The 6,645-nt window shown below is 43.1% G+C and overlaps 1 pseudogene; it reads right to left on the minus strand.

Moving 5' to 3' along the window:
• The window catches only part of LOC117943485, a 50,258-nt pseudogene extending 43,979 nt beyond the window's left edge, over positions 1-6,279 (minus strand).
• Between the last annotated feature and the right edge of the window lie 366 nt (positions 6,280-6,645).

Genomic DNA, 6,645 nt, shown 5'->3' on the forward strand with positions numbered 1-6,645 from the left:
CCCCCCCCATGCCAAGCATCCGGCTGACCTAGTCCGCTGCTACTGTGGCAATGACATACATACAGTGTCATCAACTACATTTTTCCAAGGGCCAGAATTAGTTTTAAGCAGACACTGTGGTTGCCAGACTTTCAAAATAAAGACAACAAAAACGGATTTATACCTCATACCCCTATCCTTGATTGATATTTTCACTTTCTTACTGAAATGAATGCTTTATTTTTTACAACGTGATAACTAGGGTACTTAACTAGAAAATGGTCTCAGATTTGGAGACAGTTCACTGAGGAGTGATGGTTTAAGGGCGTGATTATGGAAACGTCGTAGTACACAGTGTAAGAATTGAAAACGCTTGCAGGAAGAAAGGCCTGTTGGCAGGTAAAAATGTCACTGTCAAAGAGCCTGAAGCAAGAAGTTGACATGGATATCAGCTTTAATGAAGAAAGTTCCACCAAGGTAAACAATAGAGTCCAATTTCATCTCTACCAAATCTAAGAAGTAGCACACGCATCTGTTTGGCCAACTGAACGCTAAAGCTACATGCCTCATTTGCTCTGTTGCAAAAGAACACAACTGGCATCATCATCCCAAAGGATGTGTTGGGCACCTGGGTAGCTCACCTGGTTGAGCAGGCCCCCATTTAGAGGTTTACTGCTCGACACAGTGAGCGCAGGTTCCACTCCGCCCTGCCACCCTTTGTTGCATGTCGTTCCCCCTCGCTCTCCCACTTTCATGTCTTCAGCTGTCCTATATGAAATAAGGTCGAAAAATGCATCCAAAAAAAAGAAAAAAAAAAGTTAAAGAAAAGAAAAAAAGGAAAACATTGTGGCTACTTCATATCCATGTAAATTACGTCATCGTCATTCTCGTGGACATTAAGTAGCCACAATTTAACGGACTCCTCTAATGATGAAGCTCAACCAAAGAAGAAGACGCAACAAAGAATCAAGTCAAGGTCCAACCTCCACTACTATTCCAAACTTTAGAGCAGAGCTCTGTGTGGGCCATTTGGGGTTTTACCAAGAACAGATTACACTACAATATCCCCATGATGTTAGTCTTACCTGTACTAGACTTATATTTTTATGTAGATGTACAGCTGCCTTCTCAGCCTAAAACTAAGTTTGAGTTTGGAATGAATAGAGGGAAGCGGTCTATCCGAACTAATTCAGGCGCTAAATGACACTAATTAAGACACTAAACTGAGATTCATCCGGTCTGCTTAAAAAAAAAATATTTTGAAAAACACACACATACACAAAACATCTTAACCGCAGCAAGTGCGTAAAAAGTTCTCTCCTCTCTCATCCCACTGGATTCTTTTGAAGTAAAACATTACGGTCTGTCTGGGTGAATCACGGCGTGTGAAACTTGTCATCATTTGACAGTACTCCTAGGTATTAAAGTTGTCCAGTCACCTGCAAAAACATGATGGTGCTTACAAGAGAATGCATGATGCTGCCTTTATCAGGAAACTGAATCGCTAGCCGGACTTCACTCCACACACACACACACACACACACACACGTCTGTCAAGCAGTTATACATGAAGTGCTGTATAAATAAATTCTATTATTAGCTACTTTTGTAGCTTCATTCTGAAAGATTGTATCCCTCTATGATTACAGTGATTAGGCCGATCGCGATAGTCAAATCAATTACTTGCATGATAAATAAAAACAAAGTCAATAATTTTTCCAGCAACAATAATTTCCATTTGCATGCTTCTCTCTCTCGCTCTCTCTCTCTCCCTAAGAGACTGGATGACCACTCTCGGTCCGTTAGCATAACGAGGAGTGAGCCCTCTAGTCCCATGTCAGCCGCATGATCTCTGTGTGAGGAGGCGGGACTCATGGCGAGCTTGAAAAAAGAAAAAACAACCACAACAGATGGGCCGTCTCCGTCTTTCTGACAGTACACAATCACCGGGGCGTTTAGTCGACAAAGTACAAACAGGAGAGTGTAAAATGCTACACACGCACACACACGAACACACACGCGCACACACGCGCTTCATTGCTAAAGAGATGCTGCCCTTTAGTAACGACCATCTCTGGACATAGACTGCAAATCACTTCTGCTTTATTTGAACAAAGCTTTATGCTGGAGAACTTATTTTTAATATCTTCATCGCAGGACGTAGCAGGGCACCACAGAGCGTAGCAGAGCGGAGCAGGATGTAACAGGGCATGGCAGGATGTGTAGCAGGACCACGGCGATGCAGTAACCTTGCATTTTTCAGTGCAAATATAACCCAGAATGTAGTTTCATCTCAGAAATGATGGTATATTAGGTTCTTACTGTCCCTCTGTTAAAGGCAAACGTTTTCCTCTGTACTGTCACTACGCAGATCACGGAGCTCTGAGTCTGGACTTTACGGCACCGTAGTTAAATGACAGTAGGTAAAGTTGTAATTTCCTGCCCCTACCAGCGGCAGCATGTTATACTGTCTATTTACAGAGGGCATTTAAATGTATGTCTGATTGTTCCTGTTAATGGTTAGCCCATTTTTCAGCTCTTTACTTCAAACAAACTGCAAGTGAGAAGGCTTTGTGAGACATGCAACAATACAGTCACAAATACCTTACTTTTTCGAATAAATGACAGCATGTCAATTACTGTAACTATACCTGTCTAGAACTGTGGATGACGGTCAAGCAACTCAATCTTATCTCTTTGATAAGTTTAGTTGGCAGTGACATTCTAAAGTTGCGGTTTGATTGACAACATACATGAGTTAGTGTGGAATTGGGGCGCAGCTACAGGGTCTGCTTTGCTCTTGCATCAAAAACAACCAAGTCTGCTCTAAGCATAACTGTCATTCGCTGTGAAACCTGCAACCAAAATGTAATTACTATTGCGTTCCATGGGGCGCTTGGGTCACGTGGCTCACCTGGTGGCGTGTGCACCCCACAGGTAGAGGCTGTAATAAATCTAATAAAAAGGCCAGAAATGCCCCAAAAATATATATTTATTAAGATGTACTAAAGTACTTATTAGAGAGATGAAGTTTGCCGTAAGGATTACTCATGAAAAAACAACCTTTGCTTGTTATTGTTTTTTTATAAAAAGTATTAGGCCACTATATTGTTCAATTGCAATTCGCAGTGTTCCTGTTGCTGTCACGGACATCGCAATGTAAATGCTGCCTCTCCCTCTCTCTACTAGCTCGTTTCTCAGCACATGGCTGTCCACCGCTTACATCGCCCATCCAAGTAATGCAGGAGGAAATGTAAAAACTAAACCACGCTACTTATGTGGTTGACACAGCTAATGCCATCCCGGAACAACCCTGTCTCCATGTAAGATTCACCTACAGTCGCCCGTGGAAACACAGAACTGATCTAGTCCGTATGGGTTATGTACACGTTCTAAGGGTAGTATACCGAAGGGTGGAAGTGCCACTAAAGTAATGATAGATAGATAGATAGATAGATAGATAGATAGATAGATAGATAGATAGATAGATAGATAGATAAGAACCATTTTCATTCCTCACTGCTCCATCCAGTTCCCGCTGTATTTCCTCTTTGCCGACGACGCAGGGAAACATCTGCACCAATGAACTGACTGCAGTGTTTTCTAGTAGGGATGTTAATGACAAACTGTTTTATGCCTTTATTTTTAACAGGACAGCTTAGACTTAAAGGAGAGAGTTAAACACGTTAAACGAGGACTATGGTTACCTGGTCCTCAGATCTCTTCAGGGTAAATCCAGACAGCTAGCTAGACTATCTGTCCAATCTGAGGACTATGGTTACCTGGTCCTCAGATCTCTGCAGGGTAAATCCAGACAGCTAGCTAGACTATCTGTCCAATCTGAGGACTATGGTTACCTGGTCCCCAGATCTCTGCAGGGTAAATCCAGACAGCTAGCTAGACTACCTGTCCAATCTGAGGACTATAGTTACCTGGTCCTCAGATCTCTGCAGGGTAAATCCAGACAGCTAGCTGGACTATCTGTGACTATCTGTCCAATCAGAGTCTTCTGTTTACTAAAACAACTCTTGAACGTAAACATATTCCACCGAAACAACTTCCTTCCAGAGGCTATTTAGCAGCAGCATTGACGCGGCGTCTGGTGCTTAGCACCGTCCAAGACTATTGTGATTGGTTTACAGAAATGCCAATAAACCAGAGCATGTTTTTCTCCAATCCAGTAATGCTGTGAGGACTAGCCAGACCTTCCTCTGCAGCGCTGTGGAGGAATGTCTGGCAATGTGAGAGTACTTTATTAGGTGCACCTCTAAAATCAAAGGCAATCCAATACAACAGGCTCAGCATAAATTCTACTTTTACAAAGATAATAATGTTCAGTTTTGATTGACATTGTCGAAGAGGTGTAATTTAACTAGGCACTACATGTTAATTCTTGATTGGCAGTGGTGTTGTCTGGACCGCACTACATTGTGAGGTGATTTGGATGTTTTTCCCACCCCATTTACAAACGTGAGGGGGGGAGAATTTCAAAAACACGTCAGTACAATGGAGTCCAGTTCCCTCTGACATCTCTCCATTAGTGCATGTATTGGTACTAAACATGTGTGTGTAATTCAGGTCTGTGTGTAATAACAACAATAACAGACCGTGTCACCAAAACTGAACATTTAATCTTCCTTAATGTAGAATTTGTGACAGATCTGTTGTATTGAAATTAATTAAATTGGTATAGGTGTTGCTACTAAAGTGGCCAGGGAGAGTGGATGTAATTGCTTATCTATCTTGATATATTATTATGATAATAATGACATATATTAAACACTGATAAAGTGTTTGCAATCAGTGCAGGAGATAGGCACATGGTTCTTCAATTCAAATGAATACAAAAATGTAATGTTTCTGATCAAACCGGTTTGCTCTTTCATTTCTCCACAACAGGTGGATCCTTGAAGGTGTCACACTTTTGCCTCAAGTTACAACATTAAGTAATTCAGTTTTTGCAAAAATCCAGAAAGGGGTCATCTGCACCCTACAATATAATTATTACAAAAGGCTTTAAGAAATGCACAAAATGTTGGCGTGGAACTTAGGTTTAAAACTAGGTATTTGTCAACTATGAACACGAATGACGAGACCAAGGCAAAGCTGGGCGCCTCATCCCACTGTCAGGTGTTTAACCTCTGGGCCACGTGCAACCTGCTGATGAAACATGAAAGTGTCATCCTGACCTGAGGGGAATCGAACCAGCAACCCTTTGAGGTCATTAAAAACCAAAAGCACCAGATGAGAGGAAATTCAACACATTTCCATCTACATTTGGCTGTGCCAAATATAGAAGATTTGAGGGGAAAAAATATGTGTAGGACAAAGTCTTCATCCTAAAGTCTAAATATATTGAAAACAGTTAAACTTTAACTTATTTTTCATGTTCACAATTCATACAATTTCCCATTAAGACAGACCGGGGTGAGCTCTTAGCACACCCTTTTGTCTGTTGCCCAGGAGCTGTCACACCTGGCCAGATGAAAGCCCATGTATAGGCGGACAAACATCGCCACTCCATGACTCAATGTACTCGCATGACTCATTGTATGCCCACACACATGCCTGCCTGCTACGGCTACACATGTTTCAAAAGGCTAACTGGCTAACAACCTAGCTTACACCTCACTGAGGCTATATAATCAATGCTAGCAGACGCAGGGGCTAACACACAGCTAGCTTGAACGTTGCAAGAGACTGTATTGCCACAAGTTAGGAAGAGCTAGCTAAGAGGGGGGAGAAGTTCCGGGCGAGCACAACGGGATGAAAAACACAAAACACACACGGACAGACAAAAAGAGACACTGTGTCCTATTTCATGTTAGCACCCATTGCTATCGAGCTAGCCTTCTCCGCTAGCTCAGTAATGTCACTGCATCGCTGTTGTAAATACATTATAACAGCCCTCTACTTTAACGTTACACGTGTGGACAGCCTCTTAAACTCCTTCTCGGGGACATCTCTGCACCGAAAAACCCTCCCCAGGCGGACTGCTCACCTGCTCCAGACACCGGACACACGTTCTCACCGGCGAGACATCATCCCGGTTAGCCCGAAAAAACACTGGCGCTTTTTATTTCCAAGGACACAAAATCGCCATGACAGTTTAGAAAAATGCATAAAAAATTAGCAGGCAGGGGAGGGAGGGGAGAGAGAGAGAGAGAGAGAGAGAGAGATGGGGAGGTGAAGGGGAGGGAAGAGGAAAGAGGAGGAGGAGGGATAAAAAGAGGAGGAGGAGTGGAACTGTGTGCAATATCTATTTAATCCACATAAAGCTACCCGCTCCGCGGAGTTTATTCAGTTTGGATGCGCCGTTTTGCCGCCACGGTCCAGTCTAGACACCGACCACACACACACACACACACACACCATTCCCTACACTCACACGTCTCCACAATGACAAGCCGCATCCAAAAGTTGAAGGGCACTTCTTACCTAAAATGGCCACTGCAGCAGCCAAAACACAAATAGCTTCTTCTTTTTTTAATTTGGTGGAAGTTAAGCATTGGCGGCAGCGGTGTGGCTGCTGCAGCCACCCTAACCTTACCATTTGGACCCAGTAGCAGCTCAGCATTTCACATTCTTCCATTGGCTGCAGCTTAGCGCAGCTGGCTCCATGCATATTTCCATTGGCCCTGCAGCTGCCAAGCAAGCAACCCGAGC

The sequence above is a fragment of the Etheostoma cragini genome, chromosome 4 (genome assembly GCF_013103735.1).
Source record: "Etheostoma cragini isolate CJK2018 chromosome 4, CSU_Ecrag_1.0, whole genome shotgun sequence".
Taxonomy (NCBI): domain Eukaryota; kingdom Metazoa; phylum Chordata; class Actinopteri; order Perciformes; family Percidae; genus Etheostoma; species Etheostoma cragini.